Source organism: Anomaloglossus baeobatrachus, chromosome 3 (assembly GCF_048569485.1).
Source record: "Anomaloglossus baeobatrachus isolate aAnoBae1 chromosome 3, aAnoBae1.hap1, whole genome shotgun sequence".
Lineage (NCBI taxonomy): Eukaryota > Metazoa > Chordata > Amphibia > Anura > Aromobatidae > Anomaloglossus > Anomaloglossus baeobatrachus.
Window position 1 is genome coordinate 698186460 of NC_134355.1, and position 16247 is coordinate 698202706.

General features: G+C 48.8%; 8 non-coding genes across 8 annotated transcripts; 3 read left to right on the forward strand and 5 right to left on the reverse strand.

The window, feature by feature from the left end:
- Positions 1 to 350: 350 nt before the first annotated feature.
- Positions 351 to 424, forward strand: TRNAN-GUU (transfer RNA asparagine (anticodon GUU)). Its single transcript has one exon. It is a non-coding gene; the product is annotated as a tRNA-Asn (tRNA).
- A 617-nt stretch (positions 425 to 1041) lies between these two features.
- Positions 1042 to 1114, reverse strand: TRNAA-CGC (transfer RNA alanine (anticodon CGC)). Its single transcript has one exon. It is a non-coding gene; the product is annotated as a tRNA-Ala (tRNA).
- Positions 1115 to 2454: 1340 nt separating this feature from the next.
- On the forward strand, positions 2455 to 2528 carry TRNAN-GUU (transfer RNA asparagine (anticodon GUU)). Its single transcript has one exon. It is a non-coding gene; the product is annotated as a tRNA-Asn (tRNA).
- A 617-nt stretch (positions 2529 to 3145) lies between these two features.
- TRNAA-CGC (transfer RNA alanine (anticodon CGC)) lies at positions 3146 to 3218 on the reverse strand. Its single transcript has one exon. It is a non-coding gene; the product is annotated as a tRNA-Ala (tRNA).
- Positions 3219 to 3809: 591 nt separating this feature from the next.
- On the reverse strand, positions 3810 to 3882 carry TRNAA-UGC (transfer RNA alanine (anticodon UGC)). Its single transcript has one exon. It is a non-coding gene; the product is annotated as a tRNA-Ala (tRNA).
- A 676-nt stretch (positions 3883 to 4558) lies between these two features.
- On the forward strand, positions 4559 to 4632 carry TRNAN-GUU (transfer RNA asparagine (anticodon GUU)). The gene has a single exon. It is a non-coding gene; the product is annotated as a tRNA-Asn (tRNA).
- A 617-nt stretch (positions 4633 to 5249) lies between these two features.
- TRNAA-CGC (transfer RNA alanine (anticodon CGC)) lies at positions 5250 to 5322 on the reverse strand. Its single transcript has one exon. It is a non-coding gene; the product is annotated as a tRNA-Ala (tRNA).
- Positions 5323 to 5913: 591 nt separating this feature from the next.
- TRNAA-UGC (transfer RNA alanine (anticodon UGC)) lies at positions 5914 to 5986 on the reverse strand. The gene has a single exon. It is a non-coding gene; the product is annotated as a tRNA-Ala (tRNA).
- Positions 5987 to 16247: the final 10261 nt, after the last annotated feature.

The window sequence follows — 16247 nt, forward strand, 5'->3', positions numbered from 1 at the left end:
TAATGATGACCTGTATAAAAAGAATCAATTAGCAGAGGATGGTTTCGATCCATCGACCTCTGGGTTATGGGCCCAGCACACTTCCGCTGCGCCACTCTGCTGCCGGTGGTCTGTTCGTTGAGAAGGTCTATTTATCGACTGACTTTTCAAAAGTGGCTAAAATGTATTTGGTCTTTGTGATGGAATCCATCAGCAGGAGCTTATTGTCGGCGCCTCGAGTCCTCCTGAGCATCAGCAATTGTCTCTTTGTTTTTGCTGATTTCTTTTTGTCATATTATGTTAAAAAGTTGATCTGAGAAACCTGTGCCTGGCCTGCCTGGCTGAGAGTTCCTGTAGAAAGATCTGTTTGCGTCTCTGTGGCGCAATTGGTTAGCGCGTTCGGCTGTTAACCGAAAGGATGGTGGTTCAAGCCCACCCAGGGACGATGGTCTTTTTTGCTTAAGTAGCAGCCTATGTACGAGTGAAGAAGGTTCCACGTCGTCTTTCAATTGCTCTCCCGACAAATAACTCTGTTGCTCGCTGCCTACGTTTTGAACTCCCGAGTTAGAATGGAGGAGACTTTTGGAAAAGAGCTCTTTGTATGTGGACGGAAGCAGCTTAGCTGGACTGTGTTTATTCAGGGGCGATGGTCTCTTTGGCTCGAGTAGCATTCTAGGGGTGTAAAAGGTTCCACGTTAGCTTTCGGCTGAGCTGCTCTCCCAACAAAAAACTCTCTGTTGCTTTGTGCTTACGTTTTGAGCTCCTCAGGTACAACGGAGGAGACCCTTCTAGAAGAGCTGTTTGTAGGTGGACAGAGGGAGCATAGCTGGGCTGTGTTTACTAGCAGGATGAGCCCTCCGATAGAACGCGCAAACATCCTTCGAGCTGGAATTGACCCAGCAACCCAAGGATTTGCTCATTTACATCTACAGTCTTTGGCTCTACCAGCTGAGCTATTGAAGGCTTGTCTTGGCCTTGGTTGAAAGCCTCCTAGTTTTAGCTGTTGGAGTTTTGAGCATGAGGTGAAAAGGCAATCACTGCTACCATGTGAAAAATAACTCTTGGAGAATGCGGGCATCGATCCCGCTGCCTCTCACATGCGAAGCGAGCGCTCTACCACTTGAGCTAATTCCCCTGGCGTGACAGTTGTGCCTTTAGTTTCTTGCCACACTTCATAGGGATTTTCTTATCATGTCAGGTGAGAAGCTGCATTGTTATATGGTATTTTTTTTCTGTAAGAATAGCTTTTTTTTTTTTTTTTAAGTGTGAGTTCCATGTTGCCATAGTAGAAGATCATCGGAGGACTTTACAAGGTGAAGGGTGGCTTCCAAATACATGCACGCCTCTTCCAAGCAAAGCCTTTACATATCTACGGAGAAGACAAAAAACTCTCTGTTGATTTGTGCTTACGTTTTGATCTCCTCACTCCTCAGGTACAACGGAGGAGACCTTTCTAGAAGAGCTGTTTGTAGGTGGACGGAACGAGCATAGCTGGGCTGTGTTTCCCAGCCGGATGAACCTTCCGATAGAATGCGCAAAACTCCTTCGAGCCGGAATTGAACCAGCGACCTAAGGATTGCTAACTTTCTTCTACAGTCTTCGGCTCTACCAGCTGAGCTATCGAAGGCTTGTTTTGTCCTTGATCGAAAGCCTCCTAGTTTTAGCTGTTGGAGTTTTGAGCATGAGGTAAAAAGACAATCACTGCTACCATGTGAAAAATAACTCTTGGAGAATGCGGGCATCGATCCCGCTGCCTCTCGCATGCAAAGCGACCGCTCTACCACTTGAGCTAATCCCCCTGGCATGACAGGTCTGCCTTTAGTTTCTTGCCACACTTCACGGTGATTTTCTCATCATGTCAGGTGAGAAGCTGCAATGCTATATGGCAATTTTTATGTAAGAATAGCTTGCTTTTTTTTTTACAGTGTGAGTTCCATTTTACCATAGTAGAAGATCATCGGAGGAGTTTAAAAGGTGAAGGGTGGCTTACAAATACATGCACACCTCTTCCAAGCAAACCCTTTACATATCTACGAAGAACCGAGGGGTAAGCAATAAAAAACCCCTTAATAGTTTGGAGACGAAAGTTGCAATGTAGCACAATATCAGTCTTATCGAAGAAATATAATGATGACCTGTATAAAAAGAATCAATTAGCAGAGGATGGTTTCGATCCATCGACCTCTGGGTTATGGGCCCAGCACACTTCCGCTGCGCCACTCTGCTGCCAGTGGTCTGTTCGTTGAGAAGGTCTATTTATCGACTGACTTTTCAAAAGTGGCTAAAATGTATTTGGTCTTTGTGATGGAATCCATCAGCAGGAGCTTATTGTCGGCGCCTCGAGTCCTCCTGAGCATCAGCAATTGTCTCATTGTTTTTGCTGATTTCTTTTTGTCATATTATGTTAAAAAGTTGATCTGAGAAACCTGTGCCTGGCCTGCCTGGCTGAGAGTTCCTGTTGAAAGATCTGTTTGCGTCTCTGTGGCGCAATTGGTTAGCGCGTTCGGCTGTTAACCGAAAGGATGGTGGTTCAAGCCCACCCAGGGACGATGGTCTTTTTTGCTTAAGTAGCAGCCTATGTACGAGTGAAGAAGGTTCCACGTCGTCTTTCAATTGCTCTCCCGACAAATAACTCTGTTGCTCGCTGCCTACGTTTTGAACTCCCGAGTTAGAATGGAGGAGACTTTTGGAAAAGAGCTCTTTGTATGTGGACGGAAGCAGCTTAGCTGGACTGTGTTTATTCAGGGGCGATGGTCTCTTTGGCTCGAGTAGCATTCTAGGGGTGTAAAAGGTTCCACGTTAGCTTTCGGCTGAGCTGCTCTCCCAACAAAAAACTCTCTGTTGCTTTGTGCTTACGTTTTGAGCTCCTCAGGTACAACGGAGGAGACCCTTCTAGAAGAGCTGTTTGTAGGTGGACAGAGGGAGCATAGCTGGGCTGTGTTTACTAGCAGGATGAGCCCTCCGATAGAACGCGCAAACATCCTTCGAGCTGGAATTGACCCAGCAACCCAAGGATTTGCTCATTTACATCTACAGTCTTTGGCTCTACCAGCTGAGCTATTGAAGGCTTGTCTTGGCCTTGGTTGAAAGCCTCCTAGTTTTAGCTGTTGGAGTTTTGAGCATGAGGTGAAAAGGCAATCACTGCTACCATGTGAAAAATAACTCTTGGAGAATGCGGGCATCGATCCCGCTGCCTCTCACATGCGAAGCGAGCGCTCTACCACTTGAGCTAATTCCCCTGGCGTGACAGTTGTGCCTTTAGTTTCTTGCCACACTTCATAGGGATTTTCTTATCATGTCAGGTGAGAAGCTGCATTGTTATATGGTATTTTTTTTCTGTAAGAATAGCTTTTTTTTTTTTTTTTAAGTGTGAGTTCCATGTTGCCATAGTAGAAGATCATCGGAGGACTTTACAAGGTGAAGGGTGGCTTCCAAATACATGCACGCCTCTTCCAAGCAAAGCCTTTACATATCTACGGAGAAGACAAAAAACTCTCTGTTGATTTGTGCTTACGTTTTGATCTCCTCACTCCTCAGGTACAACGGAGGAGACCTTTCTAGAAGAGCTGTTTGTAGGTGGACGGAACGAGCATAGCTGGGCTGTGTTTCCCAGCCGGATGAACCTTCCGATAGAATGCGCAAAACTCCTTCGAGCCGGAATTGAACCAGCGACCTAAGGATTGCTAACTTTCTTCTACAGTCTTCGGCTCTACCAGCTGAGCTATCGAAGGCTTGTTTTGTCCTTGATCGAAAGCCTCCTAGTTTTAGCTGTTGGAGTTTTGAGCATGAGGTAAAAAGACAATCACTGCTACCATGTGAAAAATAACTCTTGGAGAATGCGGGCATCGATCCCGCTGCCTCTCGCATGCAAAGCGAGCGCTCTACCACTTGAGCTAATCCCCCTGGCATGACAGGTCTGCCTTTAGTTTCTTGCCACACTTCACGGTGATTTTCTCATCATGTCAGGTGAGAAGCTGCAATGCTATATGGCAATTTTTATGTAAGAATAGCTTGCTTTTTTTTTTACAGTGTGAGTTCCATTTTACCATAGTAGAAGATCATCGGAGGAGTTTAAAAGGTGAAGGGTGGCTTACAAATACATGCACACCTCTTCCAAGCAAACCCTTTACATATCTACGAAGAACCGAGGGGTAAGCAATAAAAAACCCCTTAATAGTTTGGAGACGAAAGTTGCAATGTAGCACAATATCAGTCTTATCGAAGAAATATAATGATGACCTGTATAAAAAGAATCAATTAGCAGAGGATGGTTTCGATCCATCGACCTCTGGGTTATGGGCCCAGCACACTTCCGCTGCGCCACTCTGCTGCCGGTGGTCTGTTCGTTGAGAAGGTCTATTTATCGACTGACTTTTCAAAAGTGGCTAAAATGTATTTGGTCTTTGTGATGGAATCCATCAGCAGGAGCTTATTGTCGGCGCCTCGAGTCCTCCTGAGCATCAGCAATTGTCTCTTTGTTTTTGCTGATTTCTTTTTGTCATATTATGTTAAAAAGTTGATCTGAGAAACCTGTGCCTGGCCTGCCTGGCTGAGAGTTCCTGTAGAAAGATCTGTTTGCGTCTCTGTGGCGCAATTGGTTAGCGCGTTCGGCTGTTAACCGAAAGGATGGTGGTTCAAGCCCACCCAGGGACGATGGTCTTTTTTGCTTAAGTAGCAGCCTATGTACGAGTGAAGAAGGTTCCACGTCGTCTTTCAATTGCTCTCCCGACAAATAACTCTGTTGCTCGCTGCCTACGTTTTGAACTCCCGAGTTAGAATGGAGGAGACTTTTGGAAAAGAGCTCTTTGTATGTGGACGGAAGCAGCTTAGCTGGACTGTGTTTATTCAGGGGCGATGGTCTCTTTGGCTCGAGTAGCATTCTAGGGGTGTAAAAGGTTCCACGTTAGCTTTCGGCTGAGCTGCTCTCCCAACAAAAAACTCTCTGTTGCTTTGTGCTTACGTTTTGAACTCCTCAGGTACAACGGAGGAAACCCTTCTAGAAGAGCTGTTTGTAGGTGGACAGAGGGAGCATAGCTGGGCTGTGTTTACTAGCAGGATGAGCCCTCCGATAGAACGCGCAAACATCCTTCGAGCTGGAATTGAACCAGCAACCCAAGGATTTGCTCATTTACATCTACAGTCTTTGGCTCTACCAGCTGAGCTATTGAAGGCTTGTCTTGGCCTTGGTTGAAAGCCTCCTAGTTTTAGCTGTTGGAGTTTTGAGCATGAGGTGAAAAGGCAATCACTGCTACCATGTGAAAAATAACTCTTGGAGAATGCGGGCATCGATCCCGCTGCCTCTCACATGCGAAGCGAGCGCTCTACCACTTGAGCTAATTCCCCTGGCGTGACAGTTGTGCCTTTAGTTTCTTGCCACACTTCATAGGGATTTTCTTATCATGTCAGGTGAGAAGCTGCATTGTTATATGGTATTTTTTTTCTGTAAGAATAGCTTTTTTTTTTTTTTTTAAGTGTGAGTTCCATGTTGCCATAGTAGAAGATCATCGGAGGACTTTACAAGGTGAAGGGTGGCTTCCAAATACATGCACGCCTCTTCCAAGCAAAGCCTTTACATATCTACGGAGAAGACAAAAAACTCTCTGTTGATTTGTGCTTACGTTTTGATCTCCTCACTCCTCAGGTACAACGGAGGAGACCTTTCTAGAAGAGCTGTTTGTAGGTGGACGGAACGAGCATAGCTGGGCTGTGTTTCCCAGCCGGATGAACCTTCCGATAGAATGCGCAAAACTCCTTCGAGCCAGAATTGAACCAGCGACCTAAGGATTGCTAACTTTCTTCTACAGTCTTCGGCTCTACCAGCTGAGCTATCGAAGGCTTGTTTTGTCCTTGATCGAAAGCCTCCTAGTTTTAGCTGTTGGAGTTTTGAGCATGAGGTAAAAAGACAATCACTGCTACCATGTGAAAAATAACTCTTGGAGAATGCGGGCATCGATCCCGCTGCCTCTCGCATGCAAAGCGAGCGCTCTACCACTTGAGCTAATCCCCCTGGCATGACAGGTCTGCCTTTAGTCTCTTGCCACACTTCACGGTGATTTTCTCATCATGTCAGGTGAGAAGCTGCAATGCTATATGGCAATTTTTATGTAAGAATTAGAGATGAGCGAACCGGTCCCGGTTCGGCTCGAGGCGGTTCGCCGAACGGGGGGTCTGGCTCGAGTTCGGCTCGTCGAACGTTCGACGAACCGAACTCGAGCCCATAGGAAACAATGGCAGGCAATCACAAACACAGTAAAACACCTAGAAAACACCCTGAAAGGTGTCCAAAAGGTGACAAACAACTCACAACATAACACAAACACATGGGAAAGTGACAAGGACATATACTCATGTGAAAACAAAACAGCTGGACAAGGAAAAAGAGGGAGACACACAGATATATGAGTATATGCAAAGAAACATCGATTCCATTATTGTGCAACTTGAGCCCTGCTCATTTTAGGCTTCCAATCTGGATAAATTGCCTGAGCTCGCCACGTACGCCTTGAGGATCTTGTCGTGTCCTGCAGCCAGCGTTCTCTCGGAACCTGTCTTCAGTGCTGCTGGGGGTCTGCTGGCAGATAAGCACACGTGTCTGTCCACTGACAATGTGGACCTGGCTCTCAGAGGACTTTTCTTCCCCTGGGTCAGCCAGGGGAGGCGAAAGGCACGCGTATTTTTGAGAGTGCTTCATGCAAAGCATCTTTTTCTTTGTCAAAAGGGGGGCTCAACCGATGCCAGTCAAGTGGGGTGTGTGTGGCCCAGTTAGTGGCAACGAGGGAGACTGTGGTTGGAGTCCCCTCGCTGTGTCTCTAAAAGAACCAAGATGAACAAGTCATGGCTCTCAGAGGACTTTTCTTCCCCTGGGTCAGCCAGGGGACGGGAAAGGCACGCGTATTTTTGAGAGTGCTTCATGCAAAGCATCTTTTTCTTTTTCAAAAGGGGGCTCAACCGATGCCAGTCAAGTGGGGTGTGTGTGGCCCAGTTAGTGGCAACGAGGGAGACTGTGGTTGGAGTCCCCTCGCTGTGTCTCTAAAAGAACCAAGATGAACAAGTCATGGCTCTCAGAGGACTTTTCTTCCCCTGGGTCAGCCAGGGGACGGGAAAGGCACGCGTATTTTTGAGAGTGCTTCATGCAAAGCATCTTTTTCTTTTTCAAAAGGGGGCTCAACCGATGCCAGTCAAGTGGGGTGTGTGTGGCCCAGTTAGTGGCAACGAGGGAGACTGTGGTTGGAGTCCCCTCGCTGTGTCTCTAAAAGAACCAAGATGAACAAGTCATGGCTCTCAGAGGACTTTTCTTCCCCTGGGTCAGCCAGGGGACGGGAAAGGCACGCGTATTTTTGAGAGTGCTTCATGCAAAGCATCTTTTTCTTTTTCATAAGGGGGCTCAACCGATGCCAGTCAAGTGGGGTGTGTGTGGCCCAGTTAGTGGCAACGAGGGAGACTGTGGTTGGAGTCCCCTCGCTGTGTCTCTAAAAGAACCAAGATGAACAAGTCATGGCTCTCAGAGGACTTTTCTTCCCCTGGGTCAGCCAGGGGACGGGAAAGGCACGCGTATTTTTGAGAGTGCTTCATGCAAAGCATCTTTTTCTTTTTCAAAAGGGGGCTCAACCGATGCCAGTCAAGTGGGGTGTGTGTGGCCCAGTTAGTGGCAACGAGGGAGACTGTGGTTGGAGTCCCCTCGCTGTGTCTCTAAAAGAACCAAGATGAACAAGTCATGGCTCTCAGAGGACTTTTCTTCCCCTGGGTCAGCCAGGGGACGGGAAAGGCACGCGTATTTTTGAGAGTGCTTCATGCAAAGCATCTTTTTCTTTGTCAAAAGGGGGGGTCAACCGATGCCAGTCAAGTGGGGTGTGTGTGGCCCAGTTAGTGGCAACGAGGGAGACTGTGGTTGGAGTCCCCTCGCTGTGTCTCTAAAAGAACCAAGATGAACAAGTCATGGCTCTCAGAGGACTTTTCTTCCCCTGGGTCAGCCAGGGGACGGGAAAGGCACGCGTATTTTTGAGAGTGCTTCATGCAAAGCATCTTTTTCTTTGTCAAAAGGGGGGGTCAACCGATGCCAGTCAAGTGGGGTGTGTGTGGCCCAGTTAGTGGCAACGAGGGAGACTGTGGTTGGAGTCCCCTCGCTGTGTCTCTAAAAGAACCAAGATGAACAAGTCATGGCTCTCAGAGGACTTTTCTTCCCCTGGGTCAGCCAGGGGACGGGAAAGGCACGCGTATTTTTGAGAGTGCTTCATGCAAAGCATCTTTTTCTTTTTCAAAAGGGGGCTCAACCGATGCCAGTCAAGTGGGGTGTGTGTGGCCCAGTTAGTGGCAACGAGGGAGACTGTGGTTGGAGTCCCCTCGCTGTGTCTCTAAAAGAACCAAGATGAACAAGTCATGGCTCTCAGAGGACTTTTCTTCCCCTGGGTCAGCCAGGGGACGGGAAAGGCACGCGTATTTTTGAGAGTGCTTCATGCAAAGCATCTTTTTCTTTTTCAAAAGGGGGCTCAACCGATGCCAGTCAAGTGGGGTGTGTGTGGCCCAGTTAGTGGCAACGAGGGAGACTGTGGTTGGAGTCCCCTCGCTGTGTCTCTAAAAGAACCAAGATGAACAAGTCATGGCTCTCAGAGGACTTTTCTTCCCCTGGGTCAGCCAGGGGACGGGAAAGGCACGTGTATTTTTGAGAGTGCTTCATGCAAAGCATCTTTTTCTTTTTCAAAAGGGGGCTCAACCGATGCCAGTCAAGTGGGGTGTGTGTGGCCCAGTTAGTGGCAACGAGGGAGACTGTGGTTGGAGTCCCCTCGCTGTGTCTCTAAAAGAACCAAGATGAACAAGTCATGGCTCTCAGAGGACTTTTCTTCCCCTGGGTCAGCCAGGGGACGGGAAAGGCACGCGTATTTTTGAGAGTGCTTCATGCAAAGCATCTTTTTCTTTTTCAAAAGGGGGCTCAACCGATGCCAGTCAAGTGGGGTGTGTGTGGCCCAGTTAGTGGCAACGAGGGAGACTGTGGTTGGAGTCCCCTCGCTGTGTCTCTAAAAGAACCAAGATGAACAAGTCATGGCTCTCAGAGGACTTTTCTTCCCCTGGGTCAGCCAGGGGACGGGAAAGGCACGCGTATTTTTGAGAGTGCTTCATGCAAAGCATCTTTTTCTTTTTCAAAAGGGGGCTCAACCGATGCCAGTCAAGTGGGGTGTGTGTGGCCCAGTTAGTGGCAACGAGGGAGACTGTGGTTGGAGTCCCCTCGCTGTGTCTCTAAAAGAACCAAGATGAACAAGTCATGGCTCTCAGAGGACTTTTCTTCCCCTGGGTCAGCCAGGGGACGGGAAAGGCACGCGTATTTTTGAGAGTGCTTCATGCAAAGCATCTTTTTCTTTTTCAAAAGGGGGCTCAACCGATGCCAGTCAAGTGGGGTGTGTGTGGCCCAGTTAGTGGCAACGAGGGAGACTGTGGTTGGAGTCCCCTCGCTGTGTCTCTAAAAGAACCAAGATGAACAAGTCATGGCTCTCAGAGGACTTTTCTTCCCCTGGGTCAGCCAGGGGACGGGAAAGGCACGCGTATTTTTGAGAGTGCTTCATGCAAAGCATCTTTTTCTTTTTCAAAAGGGGGCTCAACCGATGCCAGTCAAGTGGGGTGTGTGTGGCCCAGTTAGTGGCAACGAGGGAGACTGTGGTTGGAGTCCCCTCGCTGTGTCTCTAAAAGAACCAAGATGAACAAGTCATGGCTCTCAGAGGACTTTTCTTCCCCTGGGTCAGCCAGGGGACGGGAAAGGCACGCGTATTTTTGAGAGTGCTTCATGCAAAGCATCTTTTTCTTTTTCAAAAGGGGGCTCAACCGATGCCAGTCAAGTGGGGTGTGTGTGGCCCAGTTAGTGGCAACGAGGGAGACTGTGGTTGGAGTCCCCTCGCTGTGTCTCTAAAAGAACCAAGATGAACAAGTCATGGCTCTCAGAGGACTTTTCTTCCCCTGGGTCAGCCAGGGGACGGGAAAGGCACGCGTATTTTTGAGAGTGCTTCATGCAAAGCATCTTTTTCTTTTTCAAAAGGGGGCTCAACCGATGCCAGTCAAGTGGGGTGTGTGTGGCCCAGTTAGTGGCAACGAGGGAGACTGTGGTTGGAGTCCCCTCGCTGTGTCTCTAAAAGAACCAAGATGAACAAGTCATGGCTCTCAGAGGACTTTTCTTCCCCTGGGTCAGCCAGGGGACGGGAAAGGCACGCGTATTTTTGAGAGTGCTTCATGCAAAGCATCTTTTTCTTTTTCAAAAGGGGGCTCAACCGATGCCAGTCAAGTGGGGTGTGTGTGGCCCAGTTAGTGGCAACGAGGGAGACTGTGGTTGGAGTCCCCTCGCTGTGTTTTACATGCTTTTAGAAGGGCATGAAATGGCTTGGAGGTTGACTTTCATCATATGCAAACTGTTGGCTACCAAAATGCTGCCTTTCCAACAACTGTGGTTATAGGCAATGAGGAACATACTGATGAAGATGAGACGCAGATACCCGATTGGGATGACAACTTAAATATTCGGTCAGGGCAAGAAGAAACTCGGTCTGAGGGGTAGGGGAGTGCAAACACAACAATTGATGATTAAGTTCTAGATCACACCTACTGTCAACCCACAGTCAGACACTCGAGGAGGTCAACAGAGGCGGTGGAGGAGGATGCAACCGACGTCGAAGTAACCTGGCGCCTTCCTGGACACAGTCGGAGCACTGGTAGCACGTCTACAACTGCATCCTCAGCCACCACTCTGCCTCTGAGCATTATTCGGGGTGGATCAACAGGTCGCATGGCCTCTAAGCCTTGCCTAGCCAGGTCCTTTTTTGACATAGAAAAAGATCGCCCAAATTATGTGATCTGTAAAATTTGTCATGGTTCTCTTAGTAGAGGTCAAAACCTCAGCAGTTTGACAACTTCTTCCATGAATCGTCACATGAATAAATATCATATGGCCCGATGGGAAGCTCACCGTGCTGCAATGCGGCCTAGCGGAGCGAACCATCCACCGCCTGCCCCTTCCAGTGCATCCGCGCGCTCGTCATCTTCTAGGACTGTGGGGACAGCTGTCACACCTGTTTTTCCACCCACAACTTCCACCACTGTAACCGCAACAGGCAGTTTGCTTGGTAGGTCGTCAGTTGGTTTGGAAGGGGAAACAAGTGAGTGTGTACAGCTCTCTCAGACATCGATAGCACCAACTTTGGATGAAGGCAACATCATGTCTCCGCCTGCACTTTCCTCACAAAGCTGCATTTTTCCAGGGACACCCGACTCAACACCGTCTACACACAGCAGCCAGATCTCTGTCCCTCAGATGTGGTCAAATAAAAGGCCACTTCCTGCGACCCATGACAAAGCGAAGAGGTTGACTCTATCCCTCTGTAAGCTGTTGACTACAGAAATGCTGCCTTTCCGCCTAGTGGACACACAGGATTTTAGAGACCTTATGTCTGTCGCTGTGCCCCAGTACCAGATGCCTAGTCGCCACTACTTCTCTAAGAAAGGTGTGCCCGCGCTACACCAGCATGTCGCACACAACATCACCGCTTCCTTGAGAAACTCTGTGTGTGAACGGGTGCATTTCACCACCGATACTTGGACCAGTAAGCATGGACAGGGACGTTACATGTCGCTGACTGGCCACTGGGTAACTATGGTGATAGATGGTGAAGGGTCTGCTGCACAAGTCTTGCCGTCCCCACGACTTGTGTGTCAATCCTCTGTCTGTCCAAGTTCCGCCACTGCTTCTGCATCCTCCACCTCATCTGGGTCCTCCACCTCCGCCCCAAGCCTGCCTGGTCAGGCCACCAGCGTTCTCACTGCGCAGAAGGAATCACGCACCCCTCATTACTATGCTGGTAGCAGAGCGCAACGGCATCAGGCGGTCTTTAGCTTGACATGTCTTTGAAATAGGAGTCACACAGCGACTGAGTTGTGGGCAGCTCTGGAGACTGATTTTGATAAATGGTTGTCTCCACTCAACCTGCAGCCTGGTAAGGCCGTGTGCGACAATGCTGCAAACCTGGGTGCGGCCCTTCGCCTGGGCAAGGTGACACACGTGCCTTGTATGGCTCACGTGTTTAACCTTGTTGTCCAGCAATTTTTAACACACTATCCCGGCCTAGATGGCCTTCTGACCAGGGCACGGAAACTGTCTGCAGTGCTCACTTCCGCCGTTCAACCGCCGCACCTGAGCGACTTGCATCGCTCCAGAAGTCTTTCGGCCTGCCGGTTCATCGCCTGAAATGCGATGTGGCGACACGCTGGAATTCAACTCTCCACATGTTACAGCGACTGTGGCAGCACCGGCGAGCCCTGGTGCAATACGTCATGATGTATAGCCTGGGCCAACGAGATGCAGAAGTGGGGCAGATCACCCTGATGGAGTGATCTCAGATCAAGGACCTATGCACCCTTCTGCACAGTTTCGACATGGCGACGAATATGTTTAGCGCTGACAATGCCATTATCAGCATGACGATTACAGTCATTTACATGCTGGAGCACACGCTAAACACTATTCGTAGTCAGGGGGTGGGACAACAGGAAGGGGAGGAACTACAGGAGGATTCATATGCGCAAGACACAACAACATCACCAAGGTCCAGACGTTCATCATCACCAACGCGGCAGGCATGGGACCATGGGGGACAGGGATCAACAAGGGCGCATGGTAGCAGGTGAGATGTTGAGGAAGGTGCAGGAGGACATGAAGATATGGAGGACGAACTGTCCATGGACATGGAAGACTCAGCAGATGAGGGGGACCTTGGTCAAATTTCAGTTGAAAGAGGTTGGGGGGAGATGACAGAGGAAGAAAGAACGGTTAGCACCTCTATGCCACAAACACAGCGTGGACTTGGTGCGCATGGCTGCGCAAGACACATGAGTGCCTTCTTGTTGCACTACCTCCAACATGACCCTCGTATTGTCAAAATTAGAAGTGATGATGACTACTGGCTTGCCACACTATTAGATCCCCGGGACAAGTCCAAATTTTGTGACATAATTCCACCCATAGAAAGGGACGCACGTATGCAGGAGTATCAGCAGAAGCTGTTACTCGATCTTAGCTCGGCTTTTCCACCAAACAACCGTGCAGGTGAAGGGAGTGATTCTCCCAGTTGTAACTTGACAAACATGGGACGGCCTCGTCATCTTCAACAGTCTACCCGTACCAGTAGGACCGTATCTGGTGCTGGTAACAGCAATTTTATGGAATCTTTTCATAATTTTTTTAGACCCTCCTTTGCAAGGCCACCAGAGACAACAAGTCTGACACATAGTCAACGGATGGAGAGGATGATACAGGAGTATCTCCAAATGAACATCGATGCAATGACTTTGCAAATGGAGCCTTGCTCCTTTTGTGCTTCAAATCTAGAAAAATGTCAAGAGCTCTCCAGTTACGCCTCGAAGATTTTGTCGTGTCCAGCTGCCAGCGTTGTCTCTGAACGTGTCTTCAGTGCTGCTGGGTGTGTGCTGACAGATAAGCGCACGCGTCTGTCCAGTGACAATGTGGACAGACTGACGTTCATCAAAATGAACAAGTCATGGATCCAGAAGGAATTTACTACCCCTGTGTCATCCTGGGGAGAGTAAATGCTTGTGGATTTGGAATGTGCTTGATGCAAATCAAAACATCCTGTTTGCAACTAGGGCACAAGTGCTGCCACTGATAAGGTGTCTGTGTGGGGCCCAATTTTTGGAAAAAAAGGGAGACTCCGCTTGGAGTAACCCTTGCTTGCTGTGTTTTTTAAAAATGATACAAGATGAACAGATCTGAAGGCAAGATGAAGCCAACATCATGTCTCCGCCTGCACTTTTCTCACAAACCTGCATTTTTCCAGGGACACCCTACTCAACACCGTCTACAGACAGCAGCCAGATCTCTGTCCCTCAGATGTGGTCAAATAAAAGGCCACTTACTGCGACCCATGACAAAGCTAAGTGGTTGACTCTATCCCTCTGTAAGCTGTTGGCTACCGAAATGCTGCCTTTACGCGTAGTGGACACACAGGATTTTACAGACCTTATGTCTGTCGCTGTGCCCCAGTACCAGATGCCCAATCACCACTGCTTCTCCAAGAAAAGCATGCCCGCGCTACACCGGCATGTCGCACACAACATCACCACTTCCTTGAGAAAATCTGTGTGCGACAGGGTGCATTTCAACACAGATACTTGGACCAGTAAGCATAGACAGGGTCATTACATGTCACTGACTGGGCACTGGCAAACTATGGTGAGAGATGGAGAAGGGTCTGCTGTACAAGTCTTGCCGTCCCCACGAGTTGTTTCAATCCTTGTTCTGTATGTAGAAGTTAATACACTGCTTCTGCCTCTTCAACCTCGTGTGGGTCCTCTACCTTTGCGCAAACCCTGTGTGGTCAGGCCACCCTTCCTTGCAACTGCGCACAAGGACTACCACACACCTCCTTACTATGCTGGCAGCAGAGCTCAATGCCATCAGGCGGTCAAAGTTTTACTTTGAAATGTATGGGAAATGTGAGTCACACCGCTATTACAGAGAATAGTAGTCAGGCAGGGTCAAAACATTAATTGAGGAACAGGAACAGAATGGGACGGCCAGGACTTAATCAGAAAACAAGCAGAGGTGAAATGCGTATCGGCCAACAAGGTACATAAACAGCAAGCAGGAAAAGTAGTCAGGTAACAAGCACACAAAATCATAAAACTGAACTGGGGGTAAAATTAACCAGAGGTTCATAGCTATGTCTGGCAGTGGTCTGCAGACAGGATGGGCATAAAAAAGGGTGTGGTGTCTTCCCATTGTTTGTAGCTGAATGATGGTATTTCATCTGTGAGATACCCACCAGCTACATTCAGCCAGAGATTCTGCATCTGTCAAGGTAATGCAGCCCAGTGGGTGAGCATAACCTGCGTCCACCTGCGCCGCTGGCATCGACTACTCTCCCATCATCAGCACTATTCATGAAAGGAACACGTTGTCACCTGGCGACCGGAGTACAAATTGACGGAGCGGACTCCGTTGGTGACTTAACAGCCGTGTGCGGCAATGATGCAAACCTGGCTGCGGGCCATCCTCAGGGCAATGTGACACACGTGCCTTTTATGGCTCACGTGTTGATCCGAATTCTCCAGCAATTTTTAAAACACCATCACGGCCTACATGGCCTTGTGCAGCGGGCACGCTCGCTATGTGCTCACTTCCATCGTGCGCACACAGCAGCTCAACAACTTTCATCACTCCGGAAGTCTTAGGGTCTGGCAGTTAAACGCCGGAAATGCGATGTTCCGACACGCAGGAATTGGAATCTGCACATGTTGCAGCGTGTGTGGCAGCACCGCAGAGCCCTGCTGAAATACGGTAAGACATATAGCCTGGGATAAGTTGATCCAGAGGTGGTGCAGATCACGCTGCTGGAGTGGTGTCAGATCAAGGACCTATGCACCCTGCTACACAGTTTTGAAATGTCGACGAAGATGTTTAGCACTGGCAATGTCATTCTCAGCGTGACAATTCTGGTCATCTACATGATGGAGCACACTGTAATTATTATTCGGAGTCAGGTGTTGGGACAAGAGGAAGGGGAGGAAGTACAGGAGGAGTCATATGCGGAAGGGATAACAAGATCTACGAGGTCCAGATGGTCAGCGGCACCTATGCGGCAGTCATGGTGAGGGAGAGGGATTAACAAGGGCGCATAGTATCAGCAAAAAGTGTTGATGAAAGTGCAGGAGCCCATGAAGAAATGGAGGACGAACTGGCGATGGGCATGGAAGACTCAGCAGATGAGTGAGAGCTTGCTCACATTTCGGTTGTGCGAGGTTGGGGGGAGAGGGCAGAGGAAGGATGCACGATTCTCACCTCTCTGCCACCAACACACCAAGGACTTGGTCCTCCTGGATGCACAAGACACATGAGCGCCTTCTTGCTGCACTACCTACATGACCCTCGGATTGTATGAATTTGAAGTAATCCTGAATACTGGGTTGCCACACTGTTAGATCCCCGGTACAAGACAAAATTTGGCGAACTAATTCCTGCCATAGAAATAGACGCACGTATACAGGAGTATCTGCAGAATGTGGTACGCAATCTTAGATCTACTTTTCCACTAAACACCAGTGCTGCACAGAGTGAATCTCAACACTTTGTCATGGATAGGAGGAAATGGTCTTTTACTTGTCCACATCGGAGGGACCGAGGGATGGCTGCTGTGCTGAGATGGCGTTGAGTACGGTGTCCCTGCACAGTTGCACTTTTGGTCATATCCCAAAATGAGTTGAAAAAGGACAGATGCTGTTGG